The sequence below is a fragment of the Micropterus dolomieu genome, linkage group LG18, assembly GCF_021292245.1.
Source record: "Micropterus dolomieu isolate WLL.071019.BEF.003 ecotype Adirondacks linkage group LG18, ASM2129224v1, whole genome shotgun sequence".
In the NCBI taxonomy this organism is placed as follows: Eukaryota; Metazoa; Chordata; class Actinopteri; order Centrarchiformes; family Centrarchidae; genus Micropterus; species Micropterus dolomieu.
The window spans coordinates 23,699,374-23,712,587 of record NC_060167.1 but is presented as its reverse complement, the minus strand read 5'-3'; the positions used below and the strand labels follow the sequence as shown (position 1 = coordinate 23,712,587).

At 40.9% G+C, this 13,214-nt stretch overlaps 1 protein-coding gene across 3 annotated transcripts in view; it reads right to left on the bottom strand.

Annotated features, from left to right (window-relative positions):
- Nucleotides 1–6,922, bottom strand: part of LOC123956901 (retinoic acid receptor gamma-A-like) — a 43,882-nt gene extending 36,960 nt beyond the window's left edge. Inside the window, exon 1 of one of the 3 annotated variants that reach the window (XM_046029426.1) lies at nucleotides 6,816–6,922. The gene's annotated coding sequence lies outside the window, so the exon portion shown is untranslated. Of the gene's footprint in view, nucleotides 1–6,810 lie in introns of all 3 variants that reach the window. The other 2 variants (XM_046029423.1, XM_046029427.1) reach the window with 2 other exon arrangements.
- Nucleotides 6,923–13,214: the final 6,292 nt, after the last annotated feature.

Here is a 13,214-nt window from a genome sequence, read left to right as displayed (position 1 = left end):
AAAGATAGTTTTGTCCATCAAGAAAGTTGCAGGTTGTCCTTAACCAGTAAATTACATGTCTTTTTGTGTGAAAGTTGTTCAATGAACTACATCTCTCTTCTCACAAAATGTACGTCACCAACATATTATCGCGTTAATGCTAGCTAACATTCATTGCTTGATTGTTGCTAGCTAGATAACTTCACTATGTTCCACGCAGAAATAAATCTCATCTGATGTATTTAATCCAACTACTCTGTCCTTTTATCACATCATCTACACGTGTAAGTTCTTTGACTCAGCCTCAGCAATGTTAGCTTCAGTCATTAAGAGAAAATGCGACTTTTGGGTTTGTGGTCTTTGTAATAATGTATTTTCACAGTCTTATACCTCAACAGTTTTACATCAAACTGATTTTCTTGACTTTTAAATATACATTTTAAATTGACCATCATCATATAATTCAGAGCACAATTCAAACGGAATCAAAAAATTAGTTGTCTCTTGCCACTGACTACCGTACAATATTTTTTCCCGAAGTAAGATCCCATGGTGGTCCACTGGAACTGGAGGGACTTAGGCTCTCTATTAGCAAACGTTATGTCCATAGAGGTTGACATTGGCACTGCTCTCCGCCAGCAGCAGCAGTAGCAGCATTTGCTTGAAACTTGGGTAGCAAGCTAGCCAACAAATTTAGACAGCAATCGACGCAAGAGCACTTACAGTAATGTCACAGATGTACGTCTGTTTTATCTAGTTAATTTGCTAACTTCAACTTGAGATTTATAGCTAGCAGCAAAACCTCTATGGCTGATTTTCTTCTAGTCGCAACTTTGCTAACACAGCGAAACATCAAGCAAGCGCAACAACACAAGACACAGCAAGCTGGCTAATAAGTTACTTACTAGTCCAACAGAAAGACGCCAGCTTGGCATCTGTCCCACGCCCTTTCAGCTCTTTTAGCTCACGCCAACGAGTAAAAGCAACTCTGATATTTGCTCTTGTCCGGTCTCTTTCTCGGTCACTCTCTCTTTTTCGCTTCCTCAAAAACTTCTTTGGTCTCTTTGCGGCCTCTGCCATGATGTCCATACTGACAACACTGAGCTAGCTCTGATCTAGAGCCATTTACCGACGGGAAGAGCAGTTTCCAGCGTAGGGAGCCCAGAGTGGCAATGACAGAAACTCAGTTCATCCTATTACAAGTCAGTGCATCATCAAAATGATTTTAAAGCTGTTATTTTAAGATAAAAATACTACATAATGTTGCTTTAAGGCTATTCTCTACTTGCACAATGTAGTCTGACGCATATCCGTTTTACCAACTGCACTATAGTAATGTATGAGCAGTTGTCCCGAAAATTAGACTTAACATGAATTTTGATTATAGCCTAATTAATCATTAAATCCAGATCGTTGTGTAGTTCTCTTGCTCCAGCAGGGGTTGCAGGTTATTTGGAGCCTACAGTGTGTCAACAGTGTTGTTACAGTGTTGCCACAAAGTAACAATTAGTTTTCTTGTGGTTAGTGGAAGTTATAGTCACGAGGACAGGGTTCAGGTAGTCAAAGCAGAGAGATCTGACACTCGCGTTGTGCAGACAGATGTGACAGACACTGCCCTGATGAAATTAATAAAATAAAAATAAAAATTAGGTAAAAGATCATGATTTACCCACTCTTACATATCCACAGTTGTTGTGTTTTTCCTAATGACATACAGGTGACTTCATGAATAAAAATAATTAATTTTAGCACTGTGTTTTGTGATTTTCACGTGTGTTAATGTCAGTTGACACTGAATGTACCCCCCCCCCCCCCCCCCCCCCCCCCCGTCCCGAATTTCACCCATTTTCAACTGGTCATCCTAATTAAGTTAGTTACTTTTTACAGTTAGCTTTGTACATTTTGATAATCATCTCAGTGTCTTAGATAGCATAACAGTTAGCAACTAGCCACTCAGTGTGGTAGCCTAATGTTTACAGTTTGTATGCCATGTACCGATGGGAGGAGCTCAGAGTTAATTTTAGTGTTTGGGGTTATAAAGTTGTGTCTCCACCTGTCTGCAGCAGCAAGCCACTGAGTTTCCTACATCCACTGTCGTTACTGTAGCCATATGTGGGCACCCAGAGCTCTGGGATACCATTCAGATACAGAGTGGACAAAACAGTCTGGCTAACGTTGGTGCTAGCTAATTCAGTGGTTATCTAAGTCACTGAGGTCATCATAAAAATGATCAAAAACACTATGTATAAAAACAAACAATAAATACTATTAACAATATGTTAAAAGCTAACTGAAAACTGTAAACAGTAATGTTACTGCAGAGTTGACAGGAAGTAAACAGCAAACAACAGCAGTTTGTAAAAGGGACAGGCCTATTTGTCACACTGCACTGCAGTGCAAGTAGAGAATAGTTGCACATTTTGTGAAACACATTGCTGAGAATTAGGTAAGAAGTTTGATACCCCTCTCATATATGTACACTAAGCTACAGCCAGCAGCTGGGTAGCTTAGCTTATAATTTTAACAGCAGTGTGGCTGTGTCAGGACCAGGAAGTCACCGCACCTGGCCAAGAAATAGTTTGGTACAGAAATCTACATTAAACCCACATTTAAAAAGATTAGATATAATATAAGTGAGCCATAGAGGTGCTTGTGGGCCAATTTTGTTACCTTTGGAAACAGCCTGGCTAGCTGTTTTTTATTGTTTTAGTCTTTATGCTAAGCTAGTTTCATATTAAGCATACAAACATAGTGCTGTTAATCCTCTCATCTAACTCTGAGAAAGCCAGTAAGCGTATTTCCACATACTTCACACCCACACTTGGACTTCAGTCAGTAAATCTACTAAAATAGAATTTAAAATAGAGTTATATCTACTAAAGGCAGATGTGGAAATGGGAGGGAATGCACATGAGTGGAAGTTGGGAGGTACCAGTATTTCTGCTCAGATTTCAAAAATCAATTCAATGTTTTTTTTTATAATTTATAGTTGTTATAATGAAACTAAAATAAGTAATTGTGCTTGAACGCATCACAAATCCAGCTACTGTCCATACATCTAATAGAAAGGTGTGAAATTGTGGAGTCCCTGGAACTAGTCTCCAAAGTAGCGTTTCTGTGTCAGAGCTGTCATCGTAACCGGCTACAGGTTTGGTGGAAGCTGCGGTGATGTCGACAGGTACGCGTCCTGTGTCTTTCAAAGGACGCTGTAAACTCACCATGAATGCACACAGTTTTTTCTGTGATTGTGCTCACGTTACATTGTGGAAAACAAATCTGTGTTGAAATCAGAGAAGTCTTGCTGTCTGTGAGCTCCTACACAAACACACACACACGGAAGACGTTTTTTCCCGGCACATCATAAAAAAATGTCCTGTTTGTGTGGAGATAATGTGGTGCAGCATTTTCAGAGAAATAGGCTAGATGACTAGGGAATTACAGTCAATCTTCAGTTTTATGGTATAATGACTCCCTTTTTTGGGCTGAGAAATGTGTGGTAATTGGAAGTCTACACTAGTTATAAGGTTTTCAATCAATTATATATGTGCTTTTAGTTTTTATTAGTTTTGTGTTTTTAACATTTTTAGTTTTGTTATGTAAAGTGTCTTTCAGCATCTAGATTAATGCTCTCAAGTAAAATGTATATACAGCAGAAACGATTAATTGATTAGTGAATTGGCAAATGAATCTGCAACAATGTTGATAATTGATTAATCATTTAGCCCATTTCTTACTTAAAATGCCTTAAACATTCATTGGTTCAAACTTCTTAAATGTATATTTCCAGTTTATATCTTTATCTATATCTATCTTTCATAATAGTAAACTGGTTTTGGACTAATTAATGGAGAAAATACTGGATTAATAAACAATTTAAATAATTGCAGTTGCAGCCCTAACTTGGATTAATTGTTACCTTGGCAACAATTTAGCTTATTTTAAAAATACAATAAACGAATCTTCACACTACACTAAATCATAGAATTACAGCAACAATCAAATCATCACCTACTAGAAAATGATCTGAAAGCCACCATGAGTACTCTTCACCTTGTTTATTCTTTACCACAAAGTGTCACCTGACTCTCGACTAACTTATCGCTTTACTCTTGCTCACAAATCTAAACTATCCGACGTACTTGGAATAACACAGTGCGAATACTGTGTTAGTGGTGCTAATGGGGATGATGATGATGATGATGATGATAGTAATGTTTCATAAAACACACAATGTTGTCATTATGTGGAGCCAACCCTGCGGGCTGCCAGGGGTCTCCAGGTCGGAGCCGGGGTCAGCCCCTGTCGCTCCAGGCTCAGCAGCCTGGGCCATGGGTCAGGCCTAATTGAAGCATTTGGTAGGCAGCTTTTCATTTGGTATTAAAGAGAAAAGTGAGACTAAAGACTTCCCGAAGCCCCGCTCCGCCTAAGTCACACACACAGACGCACACACTTAAAATCTGTGCCTTGTTGTTCCTCCACAGAGAGGATTAGAAGTGTATTTAAAGGGACTTGTAGCCCGTACTGAAGAGCAGCCCCGGGCCACGATTAAACACATTGAAGAGCTCTTTAGACACACTGAGACACATTCAGCCTTGAATTTTATAAAAGTGCAGCAGAAGCAATAATGAATGTCACGTCAAGCCGAACCACATTCACATTCCACGACAGTCCATGGCTCTCACCAAAATCTCTCGAAATAACTCTGTGGACAATATGTAACTCTGCAGAACAAGAAAACATTTGTGTCTTTCCCCTCTCAAAAACAAGTAGCGAGTGCTCGCTTCTTTGTATTTGAAGTTCAAAGTTTCCATTTATATGTAGCGACCATGAGAACAACCCTGTACAAAATCAAACTCAGCTGACACGGACCAGCCAAGAAGATGGGGCTTCTTTGGTGTTTTTTTTTCTTTTCTTTTCTTTTTATATCGAGGAAATATGAAGGAAAAAAGTCAGTGAGAAAGAGAGAGAGAGAAAGACGGAGAGGTGCCAGACACCCTCCTAAGCCTGAGGGGCTGCCATTCTTGAAGAGTATAGAGAACAAAGATGAGATTGCAATGCAGTAAAAGCGCTATATCCAACAATCCCAAATCAATGCACACAGATGCACACACACGCACATTTTTCTTTAAGTTTCTTTTGCAAATGATGAAACCACAGAAAAAAAACATACTTAACCAAGAGCAGATGCATCCACCCTAAATGTTAGATTTTAAAAGCTGAAAGAATCTGACCTGGGAACAGAGTTCACTCAGTAGCCGACACTCTGCGGACGTCCAATGACAAAGAAAATTACAAAGTGATGAAAAGCATGGTCAAAAATCAAATCCATTCTAACAGAAGAGAAGAAGAGAAGGGAGAAGAAGAAGCTATATCTAGCAAGTTTGTCACTCCTCTCCAGAATGTGATCTCTAATGTACTGTGTATTGTTTACACCCAGCTGTTCATGCCCTGCTTATAGACTCGTCCACCTATCCCTGTGGACTTGCTGATGAACATTCCTCAAGACATTAAGGAAAATTAATCTGGAACAGATTTGTCAAGAGTTTGCTAAAAGGGCTTTGCAGCGGGCCCTTGCATTGGACTGCATAGCATAGAGTGGCACGATGAGGCCAGTCAGCAGTATAGTGTTAGTGGACAGACGCGGGCCACTCGGATCAGCTGGGAAGAAGCACTTACCAGATAAATAGCACTTTAATCACAATCATCAATCAAGCAATGCATCTGTATTTATATAGCACATGGCGCACAAAGGATGCTATTTGAAATGATTCACAGACTGTATAAAAAGGACTTCAATATGTTTCAATATGAGTGGGTCAGTAAGTTTACTCACACAAGTGCGCGCGTACGCACACACGTGCACACACACACACACACACACACATAAACACAATGCAAAGCAGCAGCAGTGATGAGACACACAGCAGACTGTCTTGTGATATCCGGAGAAGCCTATTTCAGTGTTTCCATCCCGCTTATGTAATTGTGTGAATGGAAACCTGTTTACATAACCTTCAGTGGGGGGAGGGATGAGTGACTGAGTGTGTACATTCTCAGGTAGACCAGACCTACTCAGCCATTTGTGATGATGATGGAGTGATCCATCAAGTCTGACAGCTAGTCTGTTGGCTGAGAGCCTGCCGGCTAAAGCAGCCACTTCGTCTGCTGCTGGAAAAGAACCTGAGATGGTCACAAGCTCACCTGTAGCAATAGTATAATAATAAATAATAAAATAGTATATGCAGTGTGTTATATAGTATTCTTTGAAAATGTGGGGAATTCTAACTTCCATTTTTTTTACCACAACACATCCCCCTTTTTTTTTTGTACAGAGGACCTTTTCTTTCGGCGACTGTGAATCAGAGTTTATGAAGTCAAGAATAAACACATAGATGTGCATCCATCAGTGGGACTAACGCAAAACAAATGAGGACAGACACACTAACACACACACATACACATCTCCACAAGCTCTCGTCTCCTCACATGGAGCGGCCCCGGAGCATATGCAAGTGCTGATCAGCTTTCATTCCCCTCCTTAGCTTTTTTCTGTTGTTCTTGCTCCCTCTCTCAAAATCTCTGTTCTCAATTAAAGCTGTCCTCAGGAAACTCAATCTCTCCAGTCATGCTGTCCCAGAAACACACACACACACACACAGAAAGAGGGAGAGAGAAAGAGAGAGGGAGAGAGACAAGACAAACACACACACACAGACACACACATCTCACTCATGCTCTGACATGTCCTCTGTCTTCTTCTCGCACACCGCCAACAGACTGAAGTTATAAGGAAAATTAGATCTTACGAATTCCAACCAAAACCAAACTTACCAGACCTGGTAAGTTGTAAACACGGCACACAGTCTGGCAGTTAGTGAGGATAAGTCAGAGGAGAAAGGAGCTGGGAAGGAGCGTAGTAGTTGTGTTTGTCAGTCAGAAGTCCCTCTCACAGCGTCGATAGAGCTCAGCCTGTTGCATTCCGCCTCCCTCTCCTTTTCCCGTCTTTCTCTCTCTCCCTCTCTCTCTCTCGCTCACTTACACACACCCTTTCTCCCTCTCTCTCTCCTCCTGAAATCATTGTGTACTTTGATTCACAAACCCTGCCTTTGTCACGTGATCCAACACTTCAAATATACAGCACTTTTTTTTTTACTAGCCACAGAATGCCCAGAGGAAGGGAAAACAGGGTCCAGAAAGCTTAGGTTTCAACTTGCTGCCCACCCCCTCCCTTTCCCTCTCTCTGTCTTTCTTTCTTTGTCTCATAGTCTCTCTCTCTCTCTCTCTTCATCTCCACTCCCTCTACACTGTATTGTCAGTCAACACTCTTTTGTTGGATTTCTACCCTGTGAGTGTTTGTTTTGCATTTCTAAATGTGTTCCTCGTCTGCTCACCATCCAAAGATAGGCCTACACCAACACACGCAGGAGACCGGTGCAGGCGCACATGCGCACACACTCGCACTAATGAAACAGTCATTAACTCACAGACATACACAAACACACATGCTGCAGAGGGCTGCACACCTTTGGGGATATCAGTATCAGCCCTTGGCGTTCACTTCGCGTTGACAATGCCTCAACTTTGGGACCGTGGCCAGCTGTCCAGGTGCCGGGGCCAATCAAGGGCCACTCATTGCTTTATTGTGACTACATATCCCTGATGGTGTTACGATAAGTGGTGGTGAGGCAGGTTGGAGGACCCAAATGCAGGACTCAAGGCAGAGGAGGTACGGTTCAAAAGATGATTTATTTAACAAACAAAAAGCGAGCACACTTACATACCAAGTGGCTGAGTCCGGAAAAAAACAAATGAGAAACAAAACAGAAATCCAACACAGGTAATCCAAAACACCAAGGGCAGGAAAAATGCAAGACGAGACTGAAGCCACAACTGACAGGGGGTAACACGAACAATGACCAGCCAAGGGCTGAACAGAAAGACCACACATATATACCAGGGATAATCACTAGGGCGGGAGCAACACAGGTGAAAGACATGAGGCTAACGAGACACAGAGAGACAGCAGGGAAAACAGAGAGACACCAATAACGCCATGGGGAAACTAATAACCAGGAAGAAACAGAATATAAATAACTGATCCAGAACACAAGCAGACAGATCACAAATATACCAATAAACTACAACTAACAGGGAAGACAGACTGAACTAAGATTAAACAGAACACCGCACAAACATGGACAAAATGATACAGAAGTGCACAGACCAGGAATGACACTAAACATGAACTAAACGAGAGAAGCAGAGGCAAACAGAAGGACACATGAAACAATGGCAAAAACTCAGAAACCCATAGGGAAAAAATACAACTCACAACAGATGGGAAAGAAATACACCCTTTCAGCATCAGTGCCCTTACGATTGAAACAATAACCTTTTAACTAAAAACTGGAAATGCAACATTCAATGTCAGTTATGATGCAAACAGTGAGTCAATCTGTACAGACTACTCAGGTGAACAACTGTACAAGCTAAACTTATTTACAGTAATCTAAATTGCAACTACTATTAAATGTATAATACATCTGAAGTGCTACAAATAAGAAGAGTGCGCAATATATTGTGTATAACAAATCTACAGCATAGATATCTTCTGTCAAAATCACACAGAGCCCGGTATATATGTTAGATGACTTAAATCTCCAAAACACAAACTACCATGAGTTATTTTCCATCTTTCCTAGGCTGAGAAGTACAAAGGGCTATTCTCCAGGCAGTTCCCGCACCTTTAAATCAGTTCAAGTGAACTCTTCTCCTCCTACAGAATTTTCCTAAGCAAATTAGCCCAGCGGTTTTCTGGTAAGGAAGCATTTAACGGCGATACATTTGATCTGTGATGAGATCAAACCTGGCCAGACTGCCCCTGAGGGGCAGAGCTACCTGCCTCTTCATGTCAGAGATAAAACTGTCTGCTACTGTCTGACTGACTGGCCTAACTGTCAGCGCAGGTCACCTTCCAAAACACAAGCTAAGACAAATGCACAATTTAGTTTTTTACTTGTAAGTTGACAGGTTAATAAGATAACATAAAATTACTGTATTTGAGTTCTCATTCATTTAGTTTACCAACTATGTCTCTTTAAATGACGTTTATGCACACTCATTCACCCATTTACCCTAATATTACCAAGAAAATTGCAACAAGCTTGTCATTGTTGAGTGAGTTTGCCCCATACTAAAAACTGTGTGAATAATTGTACTTAAGTATGTCAAAATAAATTGATGCCTGCATATAAAAAGAAAAATTTTACTAGCAAGGAGGACACTCAATTTAAATCAAACCAGTGTCTGGAGACCTTTCAAAGTTTTAATTTTTCCTTATTACTTATTAAAATAGTTTTCATTGGAAAAATAACTACACTAAAAGCTCTAAATAGTCCCCCAAACTATTTTACATCTGCCATTATAAAGGCAAATGATTACGTTGACACAATATGGCAGTGCTTTACATAAACACTAAGCATTCCACCATCAAACTCCCACTTACTAAATTAGGCGCTAAATGCATATTCTCCAAGAATTATGATAGAATATACAAAATATGTTTAGTATGTAATCAATCCCATCATACCATCAAGAATTCTGTGAAGACGTCTTCATGGGTTCCTTTCATACATGACATAGAAACAACAGATCTAAGCCACATGGTGAGGGAGGAATGGATAAATGAAAGTAAATTGTTCTCCGTAGTGATATGTGTGTTTTCAATAGTAGAACAAAAGAAGTACCTGGAATGGATTTTATTAGCATGGGATTTAATATACAAATATAAAACATCATTTTTTTGCCTGCCTTAGTACCTTTATTTTGTACTTAAGGTAAATAGTAAGATTGTCATCTAGATAGTCTACTGAATGGTTAATATAACAAAACCACTGAGTATAACATTAACATAAATACAGAATTTAATGTTTATATTAAACCTTTGTCAAAATATGCAGTTTCTGCCATGAGACTTCTGGCTTGGATCACATTTTTTTAATCACAAATATGGAAGTAGAGGCCGTCCAATCACAGGTCCGCTGCTCTAACCATCTGGGTGACTACCACTCTTCACAGCAACAGTGTCGGCGAGGGAGGTGAAAGGTTAGTCCTGTTTGTGTTTCTGTGTCAGTGAAATGCGCAAAGAGGAGGGTTGTGTATAACCTCTGGCTGAGTGTGAAAGAAGCATTTGTGTATTTTTTACTGTAAATCCACTAGGCACTAATAAGCACATGTGTCCACATGTTGATACATGCACACACACTCTCAGACACATTCGCAGACACTTTCATTCTCTCCCACTTTTGTTCTTGTTTAGTGTCAATGAGTGTAAAAGCAGATTACCTGAGAAAGAAAATCTGGAACATGAGAAGGGTTTCGATGAGGCCTGAAGGTATAGGATGTTGGAGAAGACAGCCTCAAGATGTACAGCAACAAAGAAAGAACATAGAAACTTAGGAGGAAAACTGAAAAAGAGGGGCACTTATAACTTTCTGCAGAGCTTGAAATGGGGCCCTTTTTGGCAGCGAGCAGTGGATAAACCGCAGAATAGTGCAACTCTGGAGCTGTGGTGGGGGGGGGGGCAAAGGACAAGGAAGCAGGAGAGAGAAGGAGATGAGGGAGAAGAAAAGAAAGGGTGAAGGAGGAGGGTGCAGACGGCAGGTTTTAATCAGCAACAGGCTGTTGGTAATGAGATCACTATCCCGCTGCTCTCAGATTGATGTCATGTGAAGCTCTGTGGTGCACGGAGAGAGGCATGCAGAGGATGACAGGCATGCATGACAAGCTCATTCGCTTGCATTGGCACACGCAAATATACAAGCATACATGCAGAAAGGCGGAGACAGAGTTACACTCATATTAAGGCTGGCAAATGCCCACAAACCACTAAACACTAGCACCAAAAAAAATAAAAATAAATACACATGCAGAAGACACACAAAAAAGCTTTAATACACCACAGATCCCTGCTGTTAATTTCCTTCAAGCAAGAAAAAGAGCTGACACAAATATAATAACACCCACACATACACCATAAACACGTTTCGGGTCCCATGGCTGCTTTGTGTCTTTTCTGTCTTTCAAACAGCTAAACATGCACACAAAGAACATACTGTACCAGTGGTGAGGGCTGGCTAGACGTGCACACACACAAAAGCAAAGGAGGAAAGAAAATGGACTGGGGGAAGAAAAGGTAGGAGAGAAAAGAGTGACACTCTGGGTAGCAGTTGTCAGTTTGGGGTTATAAAGTTTAACACACAACCTGAGAGATGAGGGAGGCTTTTCATTCAAACAGAGGCAAAATCCGGGTAAACCACATGAGTACACAAAGATGCACAAATTCACCATGCCAGGGCCAGAACTGTATTTTAAAGTGCCAAAGCACATTTGAATATTTGCCGTTGTTGGCAACAATTAGTGTTTGTGACTAAGTAGAGAAAGGAGGAGAGAGGGTGGTTAAGAAAATGGAGATTTGGGGTGTAACATGTGCATCCAAGAAATAGCGAATAGTTTTTCCTATATAAATGTTCCCCAAAATTCAACCATGATGTCACCATGAACCTGTTGTGAACCCAACTCTGTCAACTACTATTACTGTCTCATTCCCTCTCTGTTCCCCGATGCTCCCTCCCGCTTTACCTCTCCATCGCCTTCCACGCTGTCCCCATCTCGTTCTTGGGCTTCCACTCTTTATCTTTGCCATACGATATTGTCTGGCAGCATTTTTCTTTTCAACACAAACTGCATGTGACCCCCCCCCCCCCCCCCCCCCACCCCCAAACACACACACACACACACACACACACACAAACACACACACACACACACACACACACACACACACCACTAGCCATACTCCTCCTCCTAACACAACCCCCAAACACACATGCAAACTGCTCACAGCCATTTGGAAAGTCTCTGGTATAAAATGGACCGTTTTAATCAGAACAAGCTGGCATATTTTGGCCAAAACCTGCACTTATGGTAATTCAATCAGAAAGCGGGGGGAAAGAGGGGGAGAGAAAAAGTGAAAAGGGGCACACGGAGGGTAGTCCAGTGTGAGACGGGGAAATAAGAAAAACAGAGGGAGGAAAGAGGAGACAGTGGGCGGATGGGAGGGTGAGGTATAGAGGTTGAGTGGTTGAAGGAGTTTGATCCACATGTGGAAATGATTGTCTAATTACAGCAGATATGTATAAGTGTTACTGCCTGGAGGACAGATGGTGATTGGAGGGCGCAGCACTACAAAACTGAAATGATTGGACGAGGGAGAAATCAAGTCGGGTAATTGGAGTAGTGGGAGAACAAGACTGGGAAAAGTGTCATGGTGGCTCCCGCATCACGTCCCTCTCATTCCTCTTGAGCACCAGACGCACGCCTTTTTCCCAATTCAGGGGCCAGATTCAACCTGCACCTCATCCCCACATGAGGCAGTCCACAAAGACATGCTTCTCGTCAACTCACACAGTCAGAAAATGTGAAGATTATCAGTACACGTTGCCCTCAAATGACTAACAAGGAGTAAATATCTGTTTTGAAGGAAAAGTTAGACACATCAACTCTTAGTCGCTCTCTTGCTGAGCTCTCATGTCTCTGTGGTAAATATGAAACTACAGCCAGCAGCGGGTTAGTTTAGCTTAGACAAAAGACTGGAAACAGGTGGAGACAACTAGCCTGGCTCTGTCCAAATAAGGTAACAAAATGTATCTACCAGCACCTGGCTAAGCTCACTAATTAACAGGCAACACTTTATTTTAAGTCCTCCTATTTAGTGTATATAATCAGGATATAAACATGTAATATGTGGTTTATAATACACTATAATGTAGTAGCTGATATAAGTGTTTATTGGGATGTATTTGTTCACAAATATTACTCTTCCTGTGGACACCCATAAGAGGAGGCTGCTGTATAAACAGATAACGAATGATAATACAGTTGTAATAACATAGAATATGCCTTGTAAAACATACAGCCATGGATTACCAAGTTAAAAAAGATTTTTGAATGCAGTTTGTCACAAGTGTAGAAGTAACAGGGGGTGGTGATGGAGCAGTGGATAAGAATCAGAATCAGGTTTATTGCCAGGTACATTTTTACATACGAGGAATTTGCCTTGGTATAAATTGATGCTAAGACACCTGCTTTTGAAGAATCAGCTAAATGAATAAATGTAAATGTAAAATTCCACCAAAGACAGAAAATTTCTTAATGTTTTATTTGCATTAAGCAAC